Here is a 26,884-nt window from a genome sequence, read left to right on the forward strand (position 1 = left end):
TTGAGAAGGTGATTTTAGATTAACTGTGTAGGCCCTAAATGCTGTCAAAGTAGCCTCAGAAGAAAGAAGTAAAGTGGTATTTGATACACGCACAGAGGAGAGCACACTGTGAAGAAGAATGGAACTATTGGAATGGTCCAGCCCACATCGGAAGAATGCCAAGGAATGCCATTAGCCACAGGACGCTGGAAGGGGCGAAGGAGAGAGCCATCCCAGAACCCCAGGAGGAATCATGACCCTGCTGACACTTTGATTGTGGATTCTTGCCTCCAGGACTGTGTCACAATAAATGTCTGCTGTTTGAAAACACCAAAGTGGCTGTGATCATTTGCTATCATTGTCATCATCTGTGATTACATAGCAGCAATAGGAAATGACTGCAGGTGGAAAGAGCACTTTGAGAAGACAGTCACCTTTAAACTGGCCCATGTGATGGAAACCAACAGAAATTGCATTCCAGCTTCATTACGTCACGTAATTCTTGAGTTTGGTAGGAGGAATGCAAGAGAACACACTAGGGGGGACTTACATGCTTTATAAGTATTCAAATCATTTAATGGTACAAAATGATTTCTTAGTAATATAGTCTAAATTCTTAGAGTAAATCTTTGAGTCTCACTTGTGTTTGGCAGAGAGAAAAAAATCAACGCTTCAAGTGGGACTTTGTTCCATCACTGCCTCAGTAACTGCTTCAGAATACAAAATGCCAGTTTACTTCCCCCCGTTCGACATATATATATATATATAGATATAGATATGTGTGTGTATATATATAGATGAGTGAATATATATATATAGATAGATGGATGTATATATATGTTACACTGTTCCATATTATAATATATGTGTATATATTTTTTTTATTTTTTTATTTTTTTAACTTTTATTTAATGAATATAAGTTTCCAAAGTACGGCCCATGGATTACAATGGCTTCCCCCCCATATCGTCTCTCCCACCCGCATCCCTCCCCTTTCCCACTCCCTCTCCCCTTCCATTCACATCAAGATTCATTTTCGATTCTCTTTATATACAGAAGATCAGTTTAGCATATATTAAGTAAAGATTTCAACAGTTTGCTCCCACACAAACATAAAGTAAAAAATAATAGATGATTTTTTAAATGATGATGAAATCAGATCAGACCTATTGTCATGTTTAATCCCAGTGAGAGTCAAGTTGGGAATTGATAATTTCTTTTTTTTTTTTACAGATCAGTTTAGTATACATTAAGTAAAGATTTCAACAGTTTGCACCCCCATAGAAACACAAAGTGAAATATACTGTTTGAGTACTCGTTATAGCATTAAGTCTCAATATACAGCACATTAAGGACAGAGATCCTACATGAGGAGTAAGTGCACAGTGACTCCTGTTGTTGACTTCACAAATTGACACTCCTGTTTATGGCATCAGTATGTGTATATATTTAAGGTAACTCTTCCACCTTATGAATATCTTTAATATGTTAAATATGCTAAATATTTAAATACTCAGGCCTGAATGACTGTAAACCATTTACAACTGACTTATTAATTGGTGCATATTTGAATTCTTTGTAACAATACTATAATTTTCCAGCTTTAATATGTACTATCCTCTCCTGAGGAAGCTAAATATCACAAAATTACCTATTTGGAGTTTTGGCTGCTTCCTATCAAAATTCCAAAAAGTAGTTGTATGACTCATTGCACTGTACCAAATCAAAGTCAAGTTCTACAACTCGTGAATGAGGGTTAACAATCCCTGGGGAGGCAGTCAGTATACAACTCCTATGCGAATTTGTCTCACCTCTCCCTTTGATCCAGCCTCAGATGCATGCATTGGATGTGTGCCTCCACCAGCAAACTTTGCGGTGGCCAATTCAGCAGTGTGTCCCTTCTTTCCTGTTTATCACCTCCTTCATCACATTTTTAAAGATTCCAGTTTTGCAACAGCTTTTTTATCTCAGGCTTTGCTCTGGGGAAACCCAGGCTAAGGCAGTAGGATACTGTCATCAAATGCAAGCACTGGCAGATGTTAATTTTTAAAACATTTTGTCATGCATATTTTAAATAATCACAAAACAAGAGAGAGGAATAAAATGGACCCCATGAGCTCTCCCTCTCCATATTCCCTTCCCTAGTGCTAGTGTATCTTTGAAATACTCCCAGATCCCTTGGTTTTTCTTTTTTAATTATGCATTTATTTTTAAAGTCAGAGTTGCAGAGAGAGGGAGACACAGAGAGATCTTACCTCCACTGGTTCACTTCCCAAATGGCTTCAACAGCCAGCATTGGGTCAGGCTGAAGCCAGATGCCATGAACTTCATCCAGATCTCCCATATGGATGGCAGGGGCCCAAATACTTGGGCCAAATTCTGCTGCTTGCCTAGGCCATTAACAGAGACCTGGCTTGGAAGTGGAGCATCTGGGTTGTGAATCGGTACACATATAGGATGCTGGGGTTGCAGACAGCATCTTGACGTGCTATGCACAATGCCAGTCCCAGATTCCTGGATTTCTAGAGATGGTTATCATTGGGAGTATACTGAATGGTAGCTATGTGGGATCTTCAAAATGTTCACGGAAATGCATAATATGAAAGAAGTATGCATTCCTTTCAAAATTTTTGCACAAAAATAAACTTACTATTTTTTATTATTATTATTTTTTTGACAGGCAGAGTTGAACAGTGAGAAAGAGGCAGAGACAGAGAGAATGGTCTTCCTTTTTCCATTGGCTCAACCCCCAAGTGGCCGCTAGGGCTGGCGGTTTGCGGCTGGCGCACTGCGCTGATCTGAAGCCAGGAGCCAGGTGCTTCTTCCTGGTCTCCCATGCAGGTACCGGGCCCAAGGACTGGGCCATCCTCCACTGCACTCCCTGGCCACAGCAGAGAGCTGGCCTGGAAGAGGGGCAACCGGGACAGAATCCAGTGCCCCAACCAGGACTAGAACCCGGGGTGCCGGCGCCGCAGGCGGAGGATTAGCCTAGTGAGCTGCTGTTTTTAATTGCATTTTCCAGAAACTTTTGGAACTACCCTAATATACATGTAATTTAATTCTCAATAAATTTTTGTCCATGGGGATTGAATAATTTTAGATTTTTCTTACCCATAAAGTATAGAAGATCTAGAAGATCCTATCTTGCATGTTGTCAAACTTTTGGATGTCTAACAATCTCACTTGTGTAGTTTTTTTTTTTTTTTTTTTTTTTTTTTTTTTTTTTTTGACAGGCAGAGTTAGACAGTGAGAGAGAGAGAGAGAGAGACAGAGGAAAGGTCTTCCTTCCATTGGTTCACCCCACCAAGTGGCCACTGCAGCTGGCGGTTTGCGGCCAGCATGCTGTGCTGATCTGAAGCCAGGAGTCAGGTGCTTCTTCCTGGTCTCCAATGAGGGTTCAGGACCCAAGCACTTGGGCCATCCTCCACTGCCTTTCCGGGCCACAGCAGAGAGCTGGACTGGAAAAGGAGTAACTGGGACAGAACTGGTGCCCCAACTGGGACTAGAACCCAGGGTGCCAGTGCCGTAGGCGGAGGATTAGCCTAGTGAGCCGTGGCACTGGCCTACTTGTGTAGTTTTAATTGCATTCTCTTATTCAGAATAAGAATGAATGTTCTTGTGTTTTCTTTTCTTTACGTCTGCTGTAGTTTCAATGTGATTTATGTTTAGGAAGCTTGGTCCAATGTGGCAGTGTAGGGATAGTGGGGTGCTTAGGAGGTGTGGCCCAGTGAAAGTTATTTAGGCTAATGCACACCTGCCCTCAGAAGGGAATAAGTTAATTTCTCATTGAAATTATGAATTAGGTCTTGTGATAAGGTTGTTATGATAAGATAAGCCTGGCAAATCCCCAGTTCTTTGAACTTCTGTCTGGCAGTGTGGTCATCCCCTCTTGTCTGCCTTCCCATCCTCTTGATGCCATCCTATTGCCATGGATTCGTTCTGAGAGAAGGAGCACGGTGGGGGCAAGAGGCACAGAATCACCACACAGACCCTGGGAGTCAGGTGAAAGCGGGCCAGAGGCTAACAGCCTGCAGACTCGTTTATTTCAGTTGGTACAGCAGCATATATAGCTGAGACAGCCAATCTGGTCAAAGGACGGTTTATGCCCTAACCAATCACAGCCTGTTGCCAGGCAGGTTCAGTTGCCAGGTGAGTTTTGAAGTCATTCCTGAGTAACGGACGCTCACTTGCCAATGGCCATGTTGGCACGGCCTTATTCCACCACACCATCCAGAATGAGATCTTCACCAGAACCAAACTGATGTCAACACCATGGCCTTGAATCTCCAAAATTGTGAGGTAAGTAAATGTCTTTCCTTTATAAGTTACCCAGTCTCAGATATTTCATTAGAATAATAAGAAATGGACCATTCAATATCTTTTGCCCATTTTTCTATTGAACTGCTGTTATTTTATTCTCATTTCTCAGATCATCTTTTATATGATGCATATTAATACTTTACATGTGATATAACTTTTGTTCAATTTTTGCCACTTAACTTTTAGTTTGTTTTGGTGTTTTCTTGCACTTTGGGGGCATATGTGTTAAAAATATTTATTCATTTTAAAATTATTTGAAAGGCAGAGATAGAGAGAAAGAGAGATTGATTTTTCACTGGTTTATTCCCCACATGCCTAAAACAGCCAGGCTGGGCCAGGCTGAAGCCAGGAGCTAGGAACTCCATCCTGATGTCCCACATGAGTGGCAGGAACTCAACATTTGGAAGCAGAGGTGGGACTTGATTCTAGGCACTCTAATAAGAGAAGTATGTGCCCCAAATGGCAACTTAGCCCACTATGCAACAAACACCCACCCCTGGACCACAACTTTGTCATGAATACTTTAAATAGCAATTACTGGAGAAAGGATTTGTATGAGGAATTATACGAAATAAATATTGGGTGAATTAATCTTCTCTAAATACCTCATGGAAGATTTGCAGTAGAAGTATTAAAAACATCCAGTTTGCCAATTATCTCTTAACATTCAAACATCTGGCTGCTTACATGTTGTCTAATTGTCTAAGCCCTTTTGTTTCTTTGTCACATGTTTCTCCTTTCCTCTCTGCCTGTATTCTTCAACTTTTCCCTTCTCTTCTTGCTCTTCCCTTTCTTCCTTCTTTCCTCCCTCCCCACCTCCCTCCCTCTGGAAACATTATGACTAGCAAGCAGGATGCATTAACAAGAGAGCAAATATTCATTTCTAAGCACCCAATACCTATAAGACTGCAGCTCTGACAGGTCCCGAGAGGAGAGGTATCACAACATCCCATGTGAGGCTGTGATCGTGTTGCCAAGGGAGATCAGTGACCAAACCTCAGAAGATGCAGACAATTGTGTGATGCACTAAAGGGCAAGTAAGAATTAACCTGTCAAAGAGGAGAGGTAGGGGTGGGTGTATGGACCAGTGGTTCCATATCAGAGTGCCTGATTCAAGTCCCAGCTCCACTGCTTCCAATCCAGCGCTCTGCTAATGCACACCCTGGCAGGCAGCAGATAAGGGCTTAAGTATTTTGGTCTCTCTCTTGTTGGGAGACCCAGAGTGGGTTACTCGCTCTTAGCTTCGGCCTGGCCCAGCCCTGGGCACTTGTGAAGTAAACAAGCAGATGGAAGATCTCTGTCTCTGTTGTCTCTCTGTCTTGCTACCTTTCAAATAAAAAGAAAATTAAATAAATATGTTTTTGAAATCAAAGGGACTAATTAGAAATTAGAACAACATCTGTTAGTGGAGAGAGGGAGTGTGCAAGTAGAAGAGAATGAGCATGAGGCAGCAACATCAATGAGAACCTAGTGAGAAGTCAGGCTAGAGAGACAGGTGAGGGGCAGACCTTGTGGGGTCTGGAAAAGCATGCAAAGGGTCTTTGTCTTTATTCTAAGAACATTGCAAAAGCATAGAAGGAGTCATACAAAGGAGAATAGATACTACTGGACCTGTTTTGAAAAGATCAATCTGACTCCTGTATGGAAAGCAGTATTGTTAAGTGTGCCCAAGTGAGAAGAGAGCCAAATAGGAGGCAGGAGCTGTGCTTTAGAGCAGACAGTGGGTGGGATTAGGGGAGGTGGCTGCATGGGAGTGGAGGATCTAGCTTTGTTGACTCCTCCCACATGATCAAATTATTTTCAGCAATAATCATCCAACAAAACAACTTATTATAATAATAGTTAGATAATATACACAGGTAAGGAAGAATTTCTTTTACTGAACTTAGTATGTATGAGCCATATCGTGCCAATTTAGAAAAATTTGCAAAGTATGTAACATGCACAAAAATAGGTAAAAACACAGCTATCTATTCAATTGCTTTTATTTCTCTTTAACAGTTTGAACTTTAATTATCTGGTTATAGTTACATTATAATATATTATGTAAATAGGTTTCTTATAATTAAGTGAATTTTTATACATCAACAATGTCTGCAAAAATACAATTTCAGCAAGAGCTATGGGATAGCATGGTTACTATGTTTAATTTTCTTGTTATTTTCCTAGTTTTTAAAAAAGTTTTTTTTTAATTTATTTGAAAGACAGAGTTACAGAGAGAGGAGAGATAGAGACAGAGAGAGAGGGTCCTCCATCTGCTCAAATGGTCACAATGGCCAAAGTTGAGCTGATCTGAAGCCAGGTGCCAGGAGCTTATTCTGGGTCTCCCACATGGATGCATGGCTCAAAGACTTGGGCCATCCTCTGCTGCCTTCTCAGGTGCACCAGCAGGGAGCTGGATCAGAAGTGGAGCAGCCAGGACTCGAACTGGCTCCCATATGGGATGTGTGTGCAGCAGGCCAGAGTTTTAACACACTGTGCCACAGCACTAGCCCCCTTTTTTGCTAGTTTTAAAATGAGGAACATCTTAAATGTAATGAAACAATTCAATATGAATAATGAAATCAAATATACTGAACAAATAAAAATATTATACATAATGGTTCACACTGTTTTACCATTTAATGTTTTTTTTTAAAGATTTATTAATTTATTTTAAAATTGTATTTAAGATTTACAGATTTCATGTATACAGGTTTAGGGACATAGTGATACTTCCTACCCTACCTTCCCTCCTGTTCATCCTCCCATCCTTCCTCCTCCTTCTCCTAGTTCCTCTCCAAATTTTTATAATGATCTACTTTATTTCCTTTATACTCATATGATTAACCCTACACTAAGTAAAGAGTTCACTAAATAGTAAGAAGAAAAAAAAAATACTGTTCAGGGCTGTAAACAACCATTAAAGCTCAAAATGTCAAATTCACTCCTATATGTTGCATTTTGGGTACTCTATTAGTTACTACAGATGGTGGAAAACATATGATATTTGTCTTTTGGGAACTGGGTTATTTCACTAAGTATAAGGGTTTCTAGTTGCATCCATTTTGTTGCAAAAGACTGGGTTTCTTTCTTTCTTTCTTCTTTCTTTCTTTTTTTTTTTTTTTTTTTTTTTTTGACAGGCAGAGTGGATAGTGAGAGAGAGAAACAGAGAGAAAGTTCTTCCTTTTGCCGTTGGTTCACCCTCCAATGGCCGCCACTGCTGGCACGCTGCGGCTGGTGCACTGCACTGATCTGAAGGCAGGAGCCAGGCGCTTCTCCTGGTCTCCCATGGAGTGCAGGGCCCAAGGACTTGGGCCATCCTTCACTGCCTTCCCTGGCCACAGCAGAGAACTGGCCTGGAAGAGGGGCAACCGGGACAGAATCCGGCGCCCCGACCGGGACTAGAACCCGGTGTGCCGGTGCCGCTAGGTGGAGGATTAGCCTATTGAGCCGCGGCACCGGCCAGACTGTGTTTCATTCTTTTATAGCTGAGTAATGTTCCATAGTGTATATATACTATAATTTATTTATTCAATCATCAGTTGATGAACATCTGGGTTGATTCCATATCTTAGCTGTTGTGAATTGAGCTGCAATGAACATGGGAGTACAGATCACTCTTTCATATTCTGATTTATTTTTCTTTGGTAAATTTCCTCAAGTGGGATTGCTAAGTCATATGGTATACCTATTTTCAGCTTTCTAAGGTATCTCTATACTGATTTCCACAATAGCTGTACTAGTTGACATTCCTGCCAACAGTGGATTAGGATATCTTTTCCCTCACTTAATTGCCAGAATTTGTTGTTTGTTAGTTTTTGTATGAGAGCCATTCTGAGTGAGGTAAAACCTCATTGTGGTTTTGATTTGCATTTCCCTGAAGGTTAGTGATCCTGAGCATTTTTTCATGTGTGTGTTGGCCATTTGAATATCCTCTTTTGAAAAATGCCTATTCCAGTCCTTTGCCCATTTCTTAACTGATTATTTTGTTGTTGCTAAGTTTCTTGAGCTCCTTATAGATTCTGAATATTAATCCTTTATCAGTAGAATAGTTATCAAGTATTTTCTTCCATTCTGTCAGTTGCCTTTTCACTTTGCTGAGAGTTTCTTTTAATTTTTTTTTTTTTTTTGACAGGCAGAGTGGACAGTGAGAGAGAGAGACAGAGAGAAAGGTCTTCCTTTGCCGTTGGTTCACCCTCCAATGGCCGCCGCGGCCGGTGCGCTGCGGCTGGTGCACCGCGCTGATCCAATGGCAGGAGCCAGGAGCCAGGTGCTTTTTCTGGTCTCCCATGGGGTGCAGGGCCCAAGCACCTGGGCCATCCTCCACTGCACTCCCTGGCCACAGCAGAGAGCTGGCCTGGAAGAGGGGCAACCGGGACAGAATCCGGTGCCCCGACCGGGACTAGAACCCGGTGTGCCGGCACCGCTAGGTGGAGGATTAGCCTAGTGAGCCGCGGCGCCGGCCCTGAGAGTTTCTTTTGAGGTGTAGAATATTATCAGCTTGATGTAATCCCATTTATATATTTTTGCTTTGATTGCCTCTGTTTCTGGGGTCTTTTCCAAGAAGTCTTTGCCTATGCCAATGTCTTGCAGAGTTTCCCTAATATTCTCCTCTAGAAATTTGATAGTATCCAGTTGTAGAGTTAGATTCTTGATCAATTTTGTGTTGATTTTTGTATAAGATGTAAGGTAGGGGTCCTGTTTCATACTTCTACATGTGGAGATCCAATTTTCCCAGCAACATTTGTTGAAGAGACAGTCCTTTCTCCAGGGGTTGTTTTTAGCTCATTTGTCAAATATTTGTTGGTTATAGATACATGGATTGGTTTCTGGAGTTTCTATTCTGTCCCATGGTCTACATTTCCATTTTTGTGCCAGTACCAGGCTGTTTTAATTTTAACTGCCCTGTAGTATGTCTTGAAATCTTGTATTGTGATATCTCCAGAGTTGTTTTTGTTCTATAAGATTGCTTTAGCAATCTTGGGGTCTCTTTGTATTTTTATATGAATTTTAGCATCTTTTTTTCTAGATCTGAGAAGAAAGTCATTAGTATTTTGATTGGGATTGTAGTGAATCCATAAGTTGCTTTGCATAGTGTGGACATTTTTATCCTATTAATTCTTTCAATACACAGATATGGAAGATTCTTTAATTTGTGTGTTTCTTTTCTATTTCTTTCTTTAATGTTTTGTAATTTTAATTGTAGAGATCTTTCATCTCCCTGGTAAAATGTTTTCCAAGGCATTTAATGTTTTCTATAGATATTATGAGTGGGATTAATCTTAGATATTCTTTCTCAGCCATGATATAGTCTTTGTATACAAAGGCTATTGATTTTTGTGTATGAATTTTATATTCTGCCACTTTACCAAACTCTTTTATGAGTTCCACTAGTCTCTTAGTGGTATCTATCAGTGCTCCAATATATACAATCATGTATCTGCAAATAAGGATAATTTGACTTCTTCCTCCTTTCTCATTTGTATCCCTTTGATTCCCTTTCTTGCCTAATGGCTCTAAGTCTTCCACAACTAAAGGACATCCTGGTGTGGTTATGGATTTTAGTAGAAATTCTTACATCTTTTCCCCATTCAATAGGATGCTGGCTGTGAGTTTGTCATAAATTACCTTGACTGTGTTGAGGAATGGTCCTTCTTTACCCAAATTACTTAAGGTTTTCTTCATGAAAGGCTATTGTATTTATTCAAATACTTTCTCTGCATCTATGGAGATAATTATATGGTTTTTATTTAGTTTGTTAATATGATGTACTGCTTTTATTGAATCGTGAATGTTGAATCATCCCTGCATACTAGGGGTGAATCTCACTTGGTCTGGGTGAATGATGTTTATCATGTATTGCTGGATTTGATTAGCTAGGGTTTTGTTAAGGAATTTTGCATCTATGTTCAGAGATATTGGCTATAGTTTTCTTTCTCTGTTGTATCTCTTTTTCTGATTTAGGAATTAAGATGATGCTGGCCTCCCAGAAGTAGTTTGGGAGGATTCCCTCCCTTTCAACTGTTTTGAATCACTTGAGAAGAATTGGAATTAGTTCTTTAAAAGTCTGGTAGAAATAATAAGTGAAGCCATCTGGTCCTGGGATATTTTTTTATTGAGAGGATGTTTATTAATGATTCAATTTCCATCTTGGTTATTTGTCTATTTAGGTTTTCTATGTCTTATGACTCAATGTTGGTAGATTTCATGTGTCCAGGAAGTGTCCATTTTTCCTACATTTTCCAATTTGTTGGTATATAGCTCTTTGCAGTAATTCCTGATGATTATTTTTATTTATGTGGTATCTGTCTTTAAATTTCCTTTTGCATCTCTGATTTTATTGAATTGGATCTTCTGCCTCCTTTTTTTGATTAGTTGGGCCAATGATGTATCAATTTTGCTTATTTTTTCAAAAAACAAGCTTTTTTTCACTCATCTTTGTATTTTTTTATTTTCAATTTTGATTATTCCATAATTTTAATTATTTTTTACTCCTATTAATTTTGGGCTTTTCTTAGGTATTTGAGATGGATTGATAGTTCATTTGTTTGATGTCTTTCCAACTTTTTGATGTAGATACCAATTGCTCTAAACCTCCCTCTTAACACTGATTCTCCTGTATCCCATAAATATAAAATAGGTTGTACTGTCATCATTCATTTCCAGAAATTTTTTTATTTCCCTTTTGATTTCTTCTATGATCCACTGTTCATTTAAGAGCATGTTGATCATTCTTCCTGGGTTTTCTTATTTTCTAGAGAAATTATTATCAATTTCCAGCTTCATTCCATGGTGGTTAGAGAAGATGTATGGTATGATTTCAATTTTTATTTAAATTTGAGAGACTTGCTTTATGGCCTAGCATATCCTAGAGAAAGTTCATGCACTTTCTTGGAGGCAGTAAATAGATGGGTCTTGTTTTTTAATCTATACAGCCAGCCTGTATCTTTTTTTTTTTTTTAGATTTTATTTATGTATTTATTTGAGAGGGAGATAGTTACAGACAGTGAGAGGGAGAGACAGAGAAAAAGGTCTCCCATCTGCTGGTTCACTCCCCAGGTGGCTGCAACGGCCGGAGCTGAGCCAATCCAAAGCCAGGAGCCAGGTGCTTCTTCCCAGTCTCCCGTGTGGGTGCAGGGGCCCAAGAACTTGGGCCATCTTATACTGCTTTCTCAGGCCACAGCAGAGAGCTGGATTGGAAGAGGAGCAGCTGGGACTAGACCGATGCCCATATGGGGTGCCAGCACCACAGGCAGAGGATTAACCTAATGTACCATGGTGCCAGCCCTTAGCCTGTATCTTTTAATTGGAGAATTTAGGCCATTTACATTCAAGGTTACTATTGATAAGTAACAACTTGGCCCTGACATTATTCTGTAAATATTCCTATTCGTTGCTTGTTATTTCCTTGTATTTTTAATGGGAGCTTTTCTGCCTTCACATTCTTTCATAATGATGACTATCTTACTGTGTTTCTGTGTGTAGCACATCCTTAAGCATAATTTGCAAGGCTGGATAAGTGGTGAAAACTTTTTTAATTTCTGTTTGTTGTGGAAGGTCTTTATTTCGCCTTCATTCACAAATGAGAGCTTGTCAGGGCACAGTATTCTGGGTTGCCATTTTTTTTTCTCTTAAGAGTTAGAATATGTCTTTTCATTCTCTCCTAAACTGTAGGGTTTCTGATAAGAAGTCAGCTTTGAGTCTACTTGGAGATATTCTGATGGTAATTTGGCATTTCTCTCATGCAGTTTTGAATCTTTTTTATGTTTTACTGTTGAAAGTTTGACTACAATGTGTCTTGGTGAAGATCTTTCCTGGTCATGTCTATTAGCAGTTTTATGTGCCTCATGTAGTTGAACATCCATTTCTTTCCTCAGATTAGGGAAATTTTCTGTTATTATTTCACTGAATAGACCTTCTAATACATTATCTCTTTCCACAGCTTCAGGAACTCCTAAGACCCATATATTGGGTCATTTGATATTATCCCATAAATTTCCAACACCGTTTTGAATTTTTCTAATTTCTTTTTTATCTGACAAAAATTTCCTAAGATTTGTCTTTTCACTCAGATATTCTTTCTTTTGCCTCTCCAAGTCTGTTGTTAAGGCTTTCTATTGAATTTTTTCAAACCACAAACATTTTAATGGCTTATATATTTGGATGATATACCTTCTGCACATGCTTCCACCAAAACAAAAAAGGAAAAGCTAATGAAGTTCGTTTCCACATAAGGCAAATGACAAAATTAATCCCATTTACATAGTCAAGGTGACAAGGAATGTTTTCCCGGCTTTTGCTAGTTTTCTTTGCTATCACATCTCTACAAATTATAGGGGCTCAACCACATTAACCATAACAGAAAATTCTACTATTCCGCAAAATTAAATTGTTAATTCTAACTTTTATTTTTATACAATTTGCAGAATGGACTTGAAATGATTGTGATAGGTTTTAATGGCTGCAATAAAGCCAGGATCCAGGAGATTTTTCTGGGTTTCCCACTTGGGTGGCAGCAGACACATTAGCAGGGACCTTGATCAGAAGTGGAGCAGCTGGAATTCAAACTGGTGCCCATATGGAATGCCTGTGTGGCAGGTAGAGGCTTAACCTGCTGTGCCACAGTGCCGGTCCCTGCTCTTTCCACTTTAACTGATGGCTTTACCTTGGACAAGATTTACAAATCAATCTGAATATGTATTTGTACCAAGGAAGTATTATAAAGCAGAGACATCATGAGGATAAGATCTGTAGGAAAATTCTACTTCATAGAATTCCTTAAATGGAATACATTTGACTCTGTTGAATAGGTTGAAAATAGAGGTCAGAGAAGATAGATCAAAATTCAAACAGTTTGCTTATCTGCAGGAACTAATAATGGAGATGAATATTTTTCTTTGTAGTTGCCAGAGGAACCACCTATGCCCATATGGAGAGGGAAACTTGTGGGATAACCCAATTAATGATCATTCCTAAAATGTCCATTTGAAAACATTTTGAAGGTTTTTAAATTAAGAGTCACCAGATCCACAAAAATGTTACATTTTCCAATAATCTGTAAGAATTTAATACAAAGGGCTAAGACACAAATGGGGATTATTATAAAAAAAAAAAGTCAAGCAGCATAATACTTTTTAAATTCTATTTTACCAAGTGGTAGCTCTACTATATCAATAAATGCCGGAGGTTGATAGGAAGTCATATACACACAAAGAAGCATAGATTTTTTTGATTATTAAATGCTGACATGTTTGCTAATAAATCATTCATTGATTCTGTAAAATATTTATCGATGTGGAATTAATGCCAGACTCTGGGCTCTGTAGTGGTCCCAGCCCTCCCAGGAATTATGGGTGAGTTGTGATGCAAACAGAAATGCTCCGGGAGCTTTTAGGTATGGATGCCTGTCTTTACTCATTTGTTCCTGAATCTGTTCCTTGTATTTTTCCACCTCTGCTCTGTGTCTCAGGAGACCTGAATTTTCAGGCTACATTTTCCAGGCTTAGCAGGGTTTTGAAAGGGTTTGGCTGAAGAGAGGCAGTAAAGGGAGACTGGAAGGTGGGAGAATTGGAGACGTCAATATATTTGTCCTCTTGTCCTCAGGTAGCATCTGTGGACATAGCTGTGTCTCTTCCATGACTCCCAATCCTGTTCGGCAGACTTCACTTCTGGTCTCTGATGTGGGCTGTCAGAAGCGTTGAATCTTTATATCTCTTCCCAATCCGCATTTGGTGATAATTTGGTCACTTGAAATTGGCCACAATGATGCACTTACACCAGAGAAATGGACAAATAGGTATTTTTCCCCTCCAGAGAGCTGGATGTTAAAAATTTACCTGTATACCAATGGTTCTAGTAATTTCACTTCTTTTAGTTGTTCTTTAAACTCTAAAGATGGTGCTTGGTTTTCTGCTGTTGTTATTCCCTCAGTTGCCTCAACTTTTCAAACCTTTCTTCAATTGCATAGTTAGCTCCTTGTATTAAATCCTCCTTACTGGGATACCTAGAATAGTTAATATTTCTCTAATAGTATTAAATGTTAACAAAGCAACTAATCTGGACCTGGAATTAACCCACTACGCCACAACCCCAGTCCCTGTACCTATTTCTAAACAATAAAATGGATATAACTTGGTCATAGGATGAGGAGATAAAGAAGAGGCATGATTCAGCCTCAGGTCTAGATTTTTGGTTTGAGAATGTAGCCAGGTAATGGCAATTTGTTAGGAGTGACAGGAGGCAGGCTTGGGGTAGATGTAGAAATGAAGAATTTGAGTTGCACATGGGATACCCAAGAGAGGATCTCAAGTAGAGCTTCATGGAATCTCGAACACAAGGGAGATCTCTTGACACCCTCTTCCTCTTTCTGATCTCTCAATTGCTTTTCTCATCACATTATTCTCTCTTTTGTACCTTCATAATACAAATCCTGGTTTTATGTTTATATACTCTATTCCCTCCTGCTGTAGAAAACCTGCCTTCCAAAAGCTCACATTCCCCACCAGATTCAGCTGGCCATCTCTCCCCCCTTCATAGGTGCTTTGGTTTCCACAATAGCCATTTCCGCTTCCTCCCTTCCCATGCTTCCTCCATCCATTGAAATCTGGCTCCCAATTCTACTCATCTGCAGCTGATCTTGGCAAACAACAATTTATTGCCAAACCCAACTGGCTCTCAGCTCTGAGCTGGCCAGAGGTGATAAATTCTGATGAGTGGCCAGTACATAGCAAATATTCAGTAAATGAGTACAGTTACTGTTATGGTTAAGCTGAATTATTTTTTAATGATATTGCTAAATTTATTTTTTCTCAAGAGGAATTATCTTTACAATTTATCACTTATGAGATCATCTCCTTTTTAAATGAATTTTTGTATCAAATTATCCTTAAAACAACTGGAGAGCAGCAGGTGTTTGCTGTAGTAGTTAAGATGCTGCTTGGTACACTCACATCCCATGTCAGAATTCTTGGGTTTAAGTTCCAGCTCTACTTCCAGTTCCAGCTTTCAGCTAAAACACATCCTGAGATACGGTGGAGATGGCTCAAGTAGTTGGGTCTCTGCTACTGGCATGAGAAAGCTGGTTTGGGTTCCTTGCTCATGGTTTCAGTCTGGCCCAGCTTGACCCCTTGCAGATATTTGGGGAGTGAACATGTGGATGTGAAAGCCTTCTCTATTATCTGTCTCTCTTTCAAGTAAAACAAACAAAAACTGGAGAAAAATATCCATTACTTAGGGTCTTATGAGAGGTATAAAAAATAAACTCCATAAAAATTGACTAAAATTTGTCACTTCCCAACTAGTTTTTTTTTTTTTTTTTTCATTACAGAGAGCTTCAAAGAATGTAAATTGCCACAGGGAAATGATAGGTTAAAACATTTTCCTTAAAACATTCTGTTTAAATAGCTAGTAATCTTTAGTAAGGAACAGAAATGAAGAATAAGGGTCATTTACTAACTGCTATGTTTGATTTACAGTCCAGTAGTTGCAAAGAATTAGTGTTGCGTTTATATTTCAATAGCTCACCGCATGAAAGGCGTGCTATCGTGATGAGCACACACTTAAATCAGAGCCTTGCTGAAGTGCAAAAGGGAAAATGCTTTGATAGGACAGTGTGATCTAAGTCTCCAGTCTCTTCTTTCAGAGGAAGGAACACAACCTACAAATGAGATATAATACCTTTTTATTTATTTGTTTTCATTTTACTTTTTAAAAGAGCCCTTTCCACTTTGTATGCACTTTGAATTTTGAAGCTCAGTATTTGCCTTGTGGACAACTGTAATCATATATGCTCAGACTTAATCTTGTGTCACAACAGATAAACCTCATTCTCTGAAGCAGAAAAACTGCAAGACAATCTTGAATTTGTTAGTAACTGAGTAATCTCTGTAATGCAACACCTGAGGACAGACTGAGTGAACACTTGGAGGTTTCTTTTAAGGGTTCACTTATGTTTAATCGAAGATTATAATGACTGCAATGATCATTCTCACTTTGATCCCAAATTAAGCCTTAAAGTGGACAGAATTATAGGTACAATCCCAAATCAACTCTAAGGCATAAATGATCTATTATTTTAATAGGCATAAAGAGATGTGACCTGGTACCATGTCCATCTGAAATGCTTACCCATAATCTCTCTTTCATCCCATGAAAAAGATGTAAATAAATAAAACGTATTTCACAATGAAACCTGTCTTGATACACTGAGGTGTTGAGTGAACAAGTTCATTTAATAAGTGTCATATCTGCTCCTATATCTTCTCTTGTACTGTTCTTAGTTTTTCCTTTGTGCCCCTTTTCATGTAATTTAACTTAAATTCATTCAATTAGGTTGCATGTAATGGCAGATTTAAAAATAGCAAATGTCCAGTCATATAAACATACAAAAGAAAGAAATAAAACACATTAGAACATAGTTAAAAACATACCTACACACAAAAACATGGAGATTGTTTTGGTGATCCCTTTAAAAACTTAGAAAATACTCAGATGTTGCTGTCTAATAGAGGACTTAATTTGAGTATTTTTCGTCCTTGACATAACTTGGAGAACGAGTAATTGCTGGAGTGTGAATGCATCCCCACAATTCATGTACAGGATGTTTGATTCCCACTGCAGGGATGTTGGGCATAATTGAGAGGTGTTTGGGTCATGGGATGGAAGCAAGTATGAGTGGATTATCACAGCAAAGAAGCAACTATTGCATGAGTGGACTTTTCTTTTTAAAGATTTATTTATTTATTTGAGAGGCAGAGAGGGAGAGAGGGAGAGAGGGAGGGGGGAGAGAGGGAGAGGGGGAGAAGGGGAGAGAGAGAGAGAGAGAGAGAGAGAGAGAAAGTCTTCCATCTGCTGGTTCACTCCCCAAATGGCTGCAATGGCCAGAGCTGGGCTGATCCATAGCCAGGAACCAGGAACTTCTTGGTTTTCCCATGTGAGTGCTGGGGCCCAAGGACTTGGGCCATCTTCTACTGCTTTCCAGGCCATAGCAGAGAATTGGATTGGAAGGGGAGCAGCTGGAATATGATCTAGCACCCATACAGGATGCCAACACTGCAGGCGGCAGCTTTACCCATTACACCACAGTGTCAGCCCCTGTGAATTTCTTTAATTCATGCATTTCCTTCTGATTATTTCTGAGTAACCCTACAATTAATTTTTTGAATTCCATTTCTAGCATTTCATCAATCTCTTCATCTTTACATTCTAGTATTTAAGTGCTGTTGTGTTGCTTTTGGGTAGTCATGTTGTCTTCCTTATTCTTGTTTCTTGAAGTTCTGTATTTATTTTTAGGCATTTGTGGAGATACTTTTTTGTTGTTGTTTCCTCTAATGGCTTTTATCTTTGGACTATGTCTCTGTGGCTTAGTGGAGTGTCTGCTGTTTCAGTGAACACGCAGAGATGTGTGCTAGGTGTGGCCAGGGAGCTCTGTTCAGTGCTCCAGGGTGAGCGGAGTGTCCAAGGTGACACAAAAGTCGGACATGGTAAATTTCCTTTTTTTATTAGAAGAGAGGGTTTGATCAGTTCTGTTGGCATAATGTTATGCTCATCTCTCCAAGGTGATCAATGCCCATGTGCTAGTCTCAGTGCGTGCAATATTCATGCACACTGCCACGTTCTCTGATTTTACAGAGAAAGTTTTTAAGGTTTCACTCTTAACTGTATTGATTGCTGTAGTCTTTTGAGTAATAACTTTTGTATCTATCAGAATTTCCTGCATGAAATAGAAATCACGTTAGATAGTACACACAGAGGAAAATTTAATAGGCACAAATCATTGTATGGGCTTGAGCTGGGAGTGAAGTTTCAGCATCACCCATCCACGGGTGTCATTAGGGGCCGGATCAATGCCTTGCAGCTCCTGCTATGGCTTCTGTCACGGCTGCAGTTGCCTCATACCACAAATCTGGTACCAAGACAGGATGGCAATGAATAACAAATAAACAAATACTGTTGCTTCTTGCTTGTTAACCACTTCTGCCAAGGCGAGATGACTCCTGCTCTCAAATCACTCTGGGTGCAGTAAAAGCCCCTGTCCTAATTTTGACAGATATAAGTTTAATATAAAGATTCTTAAACTGAATGTAAATTTAATAATATAACTCAAAAGGAAAAAAAAATACTGAAAACCTAAGTTATGGAAGGAGCGATTGCAGGCAGAAGTGACTATTGGTAGGTCTAGGTGAATAACAAAGAGGCTGGCATTTAGAAGCTTTGAAGAAGGAACGTGTGGAGGTGTGGCCTGCGTCTGAGTAGGTGGAGCTGGGGCCTGGTTGCTCTGAGAAGGAGGAGTGAGGCTATTTTATAAGTCTGGGGAGGGGGTTGTGGTTCTCAACCAGATTTAACTGCACTTAAAGAAAGGAAGTGCCTCAGCCAAGGCTGAAATATTATCAGAATAGGAAAGAGTTAATACAGCTGGTCTGATGTTGCTCTTTGGAGGGTTTATTTGTGAGGGTGGTCCTTGACCGGCACCTGAATACTTGACCTTGGGATTTTACCTATGACATCAAATAATAAGGCTGTTTTGTGTGCCTTTGGCCACTGAGCCCTGCTGTAGCAGCTTGCCTAGATGGTATAAACTGTGATTTGTGGTGAATTCCTACATCCTTCTGGATGACTGGCACTTGAGTAATATGGTTGATTGTGTAGGAGGAAAGTACCAATGTGGTCCGCCTCTAATACAAACCCCACACTCCAGTTAAGTGGGTCTCCTTGGGCAAAATCACAAAACATACATCATGGCATTTGCTGCTAGAACTAGGAACACGTTCCATGAAGTCTTCTCGAACTGGCACCTAGGCAGGAGAACTTTGCAAGCTTTTGCCTGGACTCTTCTAGATGTTTGTGTGTCTTTTTCTTTTGGTCCTCAACCACCTGTGTTCTATTTTTATTTTTATTTTTATGTCTTAGAATTTTTCCCAAGTGTGGGGAGTGATAGCATACATCTTAAAACTTTCATGGTTGGATCCCTATTCAGGCTATCTTTTCTGTCATCTTCTATCAAGCTAATGAATCCTAAACATTGATTTTTTTTTCTTTATCTGGGGTATAATTTGTCCTCAATAAAATTATTCAATTTTAAGTGTACAATTTAAGTTTTGGAAAATACACATAGTATAGTTCCTGCAATAATCATCAAGTAGAACATTCAATATTCCTAACAAAATTTCCTTGTGCTCCATTCCTAACTCATTCCATCCCTAATGTCACGTATTAGTTTGCATATCATTATATTTCTTTCTTTCTATAACTCCATATAAGTGAAATTATACAGTATGCAGATTTGGCCACTTAGCATTCACTTAGCACAGTGATTTTGAGACTCATTGGTGCTGTATTTAGAAATAGCTTCTTTGTATTGCTGAATGTCTTTCCTTTGGATATAACATAATTTTAGCCACTATCCAGTTAGTGGGTCTTTGGGTAAGTTCCATATTTGGCTGTTATGAATAAAGTTGCTATAAGTGTGATTTGTTTATAAGCATTTGTAAGGAAATAACTGCTTATTTTTCTTGGCTAAATGTATAGGAGTAGGCATGCTGTGTCATATGTTAGGTTGTAGATTAGCTTTATCATAGTTCAGCTGCTTTCCAAACCATGGCACAATGTTGCATTCCTATCAGCAATGTATAAGCCATGGAGTTACTCCAAATCCTCCCTATTACCTGGTATTGTCAGTTCCATGAACCATAACTATTTAAGGGGATAGGTAATAGCACTAGACTATGGCTTTAATTCGCATCTCTCCAATATTTATACTTATTGGCATTCATGTACCTTTAGTGAGGTATGTATTCAAACTATAAAGCAAAGGTCGACAAATCCAACAAAATAAATATTTGGATTTTCAAAAGACAGTGTGAAGAAAAATGAAAAAAGAAAAAGTTCAAAATAAATATCTCACAAAATATTTGTGTTTAGAATATGTAAACACTTCAGACAGCACAATAAAAATGCAATCGTATAAAAAAGGAAGTAAAATATTTGAGCACATACTTTTCTGCTTTTCATTTAAGATGCATCTCTCATACAACACATCATTTTCAATTTCTGCCTTTAACAAACAGATTTATTTATTTCGAAGAGTTAGAGAGAGAGAGGGACACACACACACACGCAGCACACACACACAGGTAGACAGAGAGATCTTCCATCTGTTGGTCCCATTCCCCAGATGGCCGCTGAGGTTGGGCCAGACGTAAGTCAGGAGGCAGGAGCTTCATCTGGGTCTCCCATGTGGATTCAGGGGTCCAAACCAGGCCATCTTCTGCTGCTTTACACAGGCCATTAGCAGGGAACTGGATTGGAAGTGGACTAGCCAATACACAAACTGGCACCCCTGTGGGATGCTGATATCACAGGCGACGTCTACCTTCTACACCAAAATGCCAGCTCCCAATTTTTGCCTTTTGATTGGTTTAATCCATTTATATTTAATGTGATTAAATACAGTTTTCTATTTCAATTTGTCATTTGACTTTATTTTTTTATTTATCTAATTTACTTTTTGTGTGTTTGCTTGCTTTGCCTTCCTCTTTTTCTATTTTCCTTTTTCTATTAAGCAATTTTTAAATAGCATTTTAATTCTTCACTTAGTTCCTAATCATGAGCATATTGTTTTGTACTTTTTAAAGTTGTTCTAGTGATTACAATGTCTTGGACATTTATTCCAATTACTTAGAGCTAGTGTTGAATTTTTCACATGAATTATGGGAAACACACTACAGAATACTTTTGTTGCCCTAAGCATATACATTAATGCTTTCCTATTTTTCTTTTATTGTTGATTATATTGGGTTCAATCTGTGTATTATAGATACACTGTAGCAACTTTAGATTCATCATTTTCTTCTGCAGATTTTTGTTTTGCTATGGTGTTTGGTTGCCTAAAATTGAACAGGAAACGTTACCTACCACCCATTCTGCATGGTATACAGCTACTTATCTCTCTATTTGGTTCTTAAGTTTTCCTGCTGCTGCTCTCATTTTGGCCCATATCCCCTTTGTGTTCCCATATGCCTGTCAAAATCTGGCAGCCGGAAGGAAATAGAGATTCAAATCATCTTCTTGGTGATTTCCTTGATTCCAGTAATTTTCAGTTGTTCTGTTTGGTTTACCTTTTTTTTCTCCAAAGATTTTATTTATTTATTTGAGATTAGAATTAGAGAAAGAGAGATGAAGACACAGAAAGGTCTTCTATCAGCTGGTTCACTCCCCAAATGGCCACAAAGGCCAGAACTGAGCCTATCTGAAGCCAGGAGCCAGGAGCTTCTTCCAGGTCTCCCACATGGGTACAATGGCCCAAGCACTTGGGCCATCTTCTACTGCTTTCCCAGGCCATAGCAGAGAGCTGGATCAGAAAAGGAGCAGCCAGGACATGAACTGGCACCCATATGGGATGATGGCACCACATGTGGAGGCTTAGTGCACTACACCACAGCTCCAGCCCGTTTGGTTTATCTTTAACCTTGGATCTTCAAGCTTTTTAGCCACAGTTTGCACATAGCTGGAGTATGTATTTGGCAAAGAAAAGTACCAAGCTCACCAAACTAGGTCCACATCATTCTGTCTTTAAGGGGCAGATATCTATGGATTCTGATTCCTTTTCCCTCAAAGCTCCCCTCTGGTTTCCTGCCATGTCAATAATTTTATCAAGGACTTCAGCATTCTTTGCCCTGAATTTAAGTATCACTTCTTTACACAGATTCATACAGTGCCCTCTCTTTACTTAATTCCTTAATTAAGCATCATTGAATACATACCTGGAAAGTAGGTTAGAAAGAATATAATCACTCCACTTTGTATTGGAAGCACTAACAGTCTTAAAAGGTGAAATGAATTGTCACAGGGTCATGAGTCAGTTAATGGCTTGATTTTCTGATTCAGTCCTGAAAAATCATCATGATGTTTGAACCAGGAGCATTGTATGGTTCTAATGCAATTGCACAGTGCCAAAGAAATAAAAGCTACCATCCCAGCCCTCGATATGCTCAGATCTTTTTCAAGAAATATCAAAGGTATACATCAAAGCAAATTGAGAACAACTACAAAACCAACTTAGCTACTAGTTCAAAATGATAGCATGCTAACTAAACATGAACAGAAGAGTGATAGGGCTACCAGTTTAGGCAACAGACCCAGTGCATATTAACCTTAAAGTCCCAGTAAAGGGGAAATTTTAATGCATCAGCAGTCTCATGTAATATTACTGAATTTCTTCAGACTATGAGTGTGCAGTGCCAGTAAATGCATCATTCCAATGGCACTGGTAAATGTCGGAAAGGGTTCTGAAGTTTTTCCACATTGAAATTTTGGTAAATTAAATTTACCTTAAGTGCTTGGCTTTTAGTGTCTCTCTCTATTATGAGTCCTCTACAAATCTCTTTTGATGGGCTGTTGGATCACATTCCCAATATGTAAAATATAAGGAATAATTTTTAGGAAACTTGAATTTCTACTTTATCCTTCCACCTATGGATCTACAAATAGGAAAAGACTTTTTTTTTCATTTTCATTATCGCAATTTGTTTTTTTAAACTTTTATTTAGTAAATATAAATTTCCAAAGTACAGTTTATGGATTACAATGGCTTCCCCCCCCCCCCAAAACTTCCCTCCCACTTGCACCACTCCCATCTCCCGCTCCCTCTCCCATTCCATTCATATCAAGATTCATTTTCAATTCTCTTTCTATACAGAAGATTGATTTAGTATATATTAAGTAAAGATTTCATCAGTTTGCACCCACACAGAAACACAAAGTGTAAAATACTGTTTCAGTACTAGTTATAGCATAAATTCACATTGGACAACACATTAAGGACAGATCCCACATGAGAAGTAAGTACACAGTGACTGCTGTTGTTGACTTAACAATTTGACACTCTTGTTTATGGCGTCAGTAATCTCCCTAGGCTCTTGTCATGAGTTGCCAAGGCTATGAAAGCCTTTTGAGTTCGCCAACTTCGATCTTATTCCGACAGGGTCATAGTCAAAGTGGCAGTTCTCTCCTCCCTTCAGAGAAAGGTACCTCCTTCTTTGATGGCCTTGTTCTTTCCACTGGGATCTCACTCGCATTCTAGGATATATAATACAAGCTTTTGTTTGTATATGAAGAACTGAAAACATGTAGGATACTTTTTGTAGAAAAATACATAGACATAGAATTAAATTTTAGTTCTAAAAAGTTGAATTGGTAAGTTGTATAAAGATTGAATACTGTCACTGAGAAAGTAAATGAGTATATCCATTGTGGATGAACTACCCAATGATCCCACAGTCCCACTCCTGGGTATTTAGCCAAGAGAAATGAAATCCATCTTTCAAAGAGACATCTACATGCCCTTGTTTATTGTAGTACCAGTCACAATAGCTTAGAAATGGCAGCAACCTGAGCGTTCATCTACTGATGACTAAAGAAAATATGCTACATATACTCAATGGAATATTACTGAGTCATAAAAGAGCATGAATATTTGTCATTTGCAACATCATACATGGAACTGGGGGCAATTATGTTAAGGGAAATAAGGCAAGCACAAAAAGAAAAATATCACATGATCTCACTCAAGGGTATAGTCTAAAATACTGGTGATCTCACTGAAGTTAAAAATATAACAGTGGTTACCATGGTCTGGGGAGGTAAGTTGAGAGGGAAGTAGGCTGACTGATGGATGCTAGGTTATAGCTGGATAGGAGTAAGAACTTTTGGCATTCTTATTTCAAAATAAGGTGACTATGATAAAGTTAATGTATTGTATATTTCTCTACTTACAGAAATCAAAAGGATAGGATTTGGGATGTTTTCTCTATACAGATGTTAAATACTAGGTTAAATACATTTACTGTGATTAGACGTTGCACAATGTATACCTGTAATGAAGCATCATATAGTACTCCATAAATAGGCATAATTTTTAAGATTTATTTATTTATTTGAGACACAGAGTTGCAGACACAGAGGAAGAGACAGAGAGAGAGGTCCTCCATCCACTGGTTCACTCCCCAAAAGGCCACAAAGACCAGAACTGGGCAGATCTGAAGCCAGGAACCAGGAGCCAGGAGCCTCCTCAGGGTCTTCCTGTCGCTCCCCCTCTTCGTGGAGGAACGACACAGGACCCTGCGCTGTTCTTTTCGTCTGCTCGGCCCTCCCCGGGTTTGCTGCTGGTTCTTCCCGGGTTGGCTACTATCCCTTCCACCTCCGTGGAAGGGCAGTTCCCCCTGGCCACATTCCCCACTTCCGCAGGGGAGCGGCACACCGCCGGCCGGCTCTTCTCGGGGGCTGCACAGGTGTTCCTTCAGCTAGATGTTCCCCTTAGATGTTCCTCCGTGCATGCCGTCTCTCTCCTCCTTTATAGTCCTCCTCCGCCAATCCCAACTCGGCTGCCCACACGCCGAGTACGCTGCTCTCCTCCAATCAGTAGCAAGTCCTACAGTTTATTGGTTGAACTGGAGGCAGCTGTGCGGAAGCTGTTTACTTCTCTCCCAGCGCCATACTGTGGGAGAGCAGATGCATAGAATAAGTCTTAATTCCAGTAACTCAGTCTAGTCCGGTTTGCTCCCCACACTTCCCACCTGTGTACAGGGGTCCAAGTACCTGGGCCATCCTCCACCACTCTCCCGGGTCATCAGCAGGGAGCTGGATTGGAAGTGGAACAGCTGGGAATCAGACCAGTGCCCACAGGGGTTTGCAGGTGCTGCAGACTGAGGCCTAAAGTACTATGTCACAGTGCAGACCCAAAATATGCGTAATTTTTACTTGCTAAATTTTTTAAATAAAAATTGAAAAATTAATAAAAGGTAAAGATTATATAATTTTATGACTAATTTGGGTTCATTTGAAGAATATATTTCTATTTCATTCTAGTTTACATTCAAGGTCAGTTGCTTCTAAAATGCAATATGAATTGGCTCAAAGTAAATAGCATATTTTGAAAGCAATGCTTTTCAAACTCTAGGAACAATTAAAGTTTTGGTATTTAAGCAGTTGGTTTGTTTAATAAAAATCTTCATATCCTAGCAATTTTATTTTTCGACAGTCTTGCAAATTTCCTCCTTGTTTTTGGATAGATGGCAAGCAAGACACATTCAGTTGCCTTTGTTAAAAGGTCAAATAAATCTTCTAACTCAAAGAAATGGAAGAAAGCACTGTATCATCTTCTCCCGCCAAGATGCAGGGAAGCTAGACGATGCAAGGTTCTGTATCTGATAGACTGAAGGAACCAGAAGCCTTGCTTGAAGTGTGATATTTCCGACAGGTAGAGAATCATGGAGGATGTCACACAGTGAACTCTGTAAGGGGCTCTGGAAGATGCAGGCAAACATTTGTGGAAGTTAACCTTTACTGCCTCGGAGGTAAAGTGGTTGTGAGATGGTCACATGGCAGTGGCTGAAATCGCTTGCCTGCAACCTGGGCCAGATATGGGAAAGCAGGCGTTTGTGGATGGTGGTGGTGCCCAAATGGCACTTGTCAGGGACAAAAATGAATATTATGGTTAAAAGTAATTTAGCTTTTTTACAGTTAATAATTAAAGTGAAAACAGATCCAAGAACCTATGTTTAAAATGGTCCTCACAAAGAAGTCCTAACTGACAATATGCCTGTTGGTTTGGCTGTGTGATATTAGTTTGAGAACATGGTTTCTAAGAATCTAGAATTTGTAGTAGAAAAGTAAAAAGCAAATTAAACCAGGGACTTCAGAGGCAAAACGAAGACTTATAGAGATCCTATATACCAATATCTACATTAGCCTGCCTGACATACTCAGCATGATGGTGAGTGTGTGATTTTTAAACATCACCTCAAATATCACATGGAGTAATAAGTGTGTTTATGCAGATACTAATATGAGAGATAGATTCATTTATTGTATTGAATGGGGACTTGAAGATATGAGATGCAACATAGATAAAATTTGATGAATCCTGAAATGAAACTAGAAAGATCAAGTCTGGATGAATGTACTGTGGTCTAGGTGGAAAGTGGGAGAGTGTCAAGAAAGGACAGCTTATGAAGATTGGTATCATGGTGTTTTGTGTACAGAAAGGGACAATTGTGGGTGGGGGGACATTTTGTTAACAGGTGGTTAAGCCACCACCTACAACCTTGGCATCTCAGATTCATAACCCATTTGAGTCCCAGCTGATCCCCTTCCAATCCAGCTCCCTGCGAATGTGCCTGGCAAGCAGCAGAAGATGGCCTGAGGAGTTGGGCCCCTGGCTCCCACGTAGGAGATCCAGGTGGAGTTCCAGGCTCCTGGCTTGGGTCCACTGGGGGAGTGAACCAGTGGATGGAAGATTCTCTCTCTCTCTCTCTGTAAGTCTGTATTTCAGATAGATAGGTAGGTAGGTAGGTAGGTAGATAGATAGATAGATAGATCTAAAAGAAAGAAGGGGAAATTTGGATAAAAGCGAGCCATCTTAAGCAGGCACGTTGCTCTCTCAAAGTAACAGTTGAAAATAGACCTTTAAAAATATATTCTTGGGGTTGGTGTCTGGCACAGCAGTTAAGCCACTGCTTGGGATGTCTGTATCTCATGGGAGTGTCTGGGTTCAAGTCCACCTCTGATTCCACTTTCTCGCTAATGTTTACCCTTGGAGGCAGCAGGT

General features: G+C 39.4%; 1 long non-coding RNA gene across 1 annotated transcript in view; it reads left to right on the plus strand.

The window, feature by feature from the left end:
- LOC149126944 (uncharacterized) overlaps positions 1-26,884 on the plus strand; it is a 58,336-nt gene that overhangs the window by 21,928 nt on the left and 9,524 nt on the right. The window lies entirely within an intron of this gene.

This window comes from Oryctolagus cuniculus, chromosome 4 (genome assembly GCF_051225735.1).
Source record: "Oryctolagus cuniculus isolate XC-2025 breed Fujian yellow rabbit chromosome 4, ASM5122573v1, whole genome shotgun sequence".
NCBI classification, from domain to species: Eukaryota; Metazoa; Chordata; class Mammalia; order Lagomorpha; family Leporidae; genus Oryctolagus; species Oryctolagus cuniculus.